The sequence below is a fragment of the Octodon degus genome, unplaced genomic scaffold (assembly GCF_000260255.1).
Source record: "Octodon degus isolate 3935 unplaced genomic scaffold, OctDeg1.0 scaffold00050, whole genome shotgun sequence".
Lineage (NCBI taxonomy): Eukaryota > Metazoa > Chordata > Mammalia > Rodentia > Octodontidae > Octodon > Octodon degus.
In genome coordinates this window covers 10,381,180-10,382,876 of record NW_004524626.1, presented here as the reverse complement: position 1 = coordinate 10,382,876, position 1,697 = coordinate 10,381,180, and the positions used below count along the sequence as shown (strand labels likewise).

At 43.2% G+C, this 1,697-nt stretch overlaps 1 protein-coding gene across 1 annotated transcript in view; it reads left to right on the top strand.

Moving 5' to 3' along the window:
• LOC101578115 (CD70 antigen) overlaps positions 1-1,697 on the top strand; it is an 8,943-nt gene that overhangs the window by 4,097 nt on the left and 3,149 nt on the right. The window lies entirely within an intron of this gene.

Genomic DNA, 1,697 nt, shown 5'->3' with positions numbered 1-1,697 from the left:
TTTTTCTCACTCCATCACCATGAGAACCTCAGGCAGGAGGATCATATTTTGAACCCAGATTGGGCATTTTATTGACTTAGTGAGACCCTGCCTAAAAAAAAAAAAAAATGAGGTGGGGCTCTGGGTTCAATCCTCCATACCACAGAAAGAAAATAGTAAGCAAGAAAGAAAAGGGGGAAGGAGGGGAAGGAAAGGGCAAGTGGGAAGGGGAAGGACGTGGAGGGGAGGAGGAAGGGAAAGGAAGGGAAAAGGGAGAAGGGAGGGGAGAGGGAGGGAGGGAGATAGTAAGGATTTGACAATAATGAATTCGCTTTGGGTTTCTTGGTTATAATAAATACATCAGAGTGCAGGATGCAATCCTCGTACTTCCGGATGCCGTCACAGAATACCTTACACTAGATTTCTGTTATTTCATTAAATAACAGAAATGTGGTGCTCCCAGTTCTTGATGCTGGAAGTGCGGGATCAGAGCGCTGGTGGAGTCAGCAGCCAGCGAGGTCTCACTCTTTCACAGACTTCAAAGGTGGCACCTTGTGTTTAGTCCTTGGGGGCGAAGATGGGGGCTACCACACCTCTTACAAGGACACTCGTCTCATTCCTTGGGGCGCAGCCCTCCCGACTCACTCAGCCCTCCCCCAAAGGATCCACTATTACGTCAGGTATTGGGATCCAAGCCACGAGTTCTGGGGATACCATCGCCCTGATTGCGGCAGCTTTGACAACAAGAAGCGCGCCTGTGGGTGTTCACGGAGTCTCCACATTCTCTGCTCATTTTCCTGTACATCTGACACTCTTCAAAAAATATAAGGTGCGTTTGGTTTTTAAAATAAGTGAAATAAAAATGGGGAAGGATGCTGTGGCAGAAAACAGCATTTTGAGTTTCAAATATTAAGCACTGGGCTTGCAAAACAGTGCCTCCCAAGGATGGGGGGATCTCCACGATTCACGGAAATGATATCAAAAGATGTAAGCTTGGAACGTCCCCTGTGCATAAGGAAGCGGGCATATACCAGCATTCAACCTTAGCCCGAAGTGAAAGCCATCAGCTTCGGATCAAAGGACAAATAGTGGGCTCCTGCGTGCACTAGAACATTCTCCAGCTGCTGTGCTTAGGTTGGATATGGTGAATATCATAAATTAGTAAATTGCACAATAATCTCCCTCCAAGAAAAGAAATTAAGTAATCCCACTTATCATGCCACTAGAATAGTTTCTGGGTAAAAGAACAAAAGTGGAAACTTTGAATAGTTTTTGAAGTCTTCCCTACATGGTGTTTAGGAAAAATGTATGTTTCATAAGTGGAGGGCAGAAAACCCAGCTAAATAAATGAGTATGCCCATCTATTCACCCAGGACTAACCCAGTCTACTTGAGAAGCCTTAATTTGGTGTCATTCTTCTATTCCACCAACTAATTCTTACTCACAGTTGAGTGAATTCTGATTTTCAAACAACTTACAACATTGTTTTTAGTCTTTAGTTTTTGTAAAAATGTCTTTTGCTAAGAGAACATTGCTATGTGCAAATTGATAGCTGGAATAGAGAAGCAGGGTGGAGATATGCTGTTTAAAGTTAAGAGGAGCCAAATAATTTGAGCAAAACATTTACTTACTGAAAATCACTTAAAATTGCAATGAGTATAATTTTAAAATCCTTAAAACCATTATGAGGCCCGGGGAGATGGCTCAGTGGAATAAGC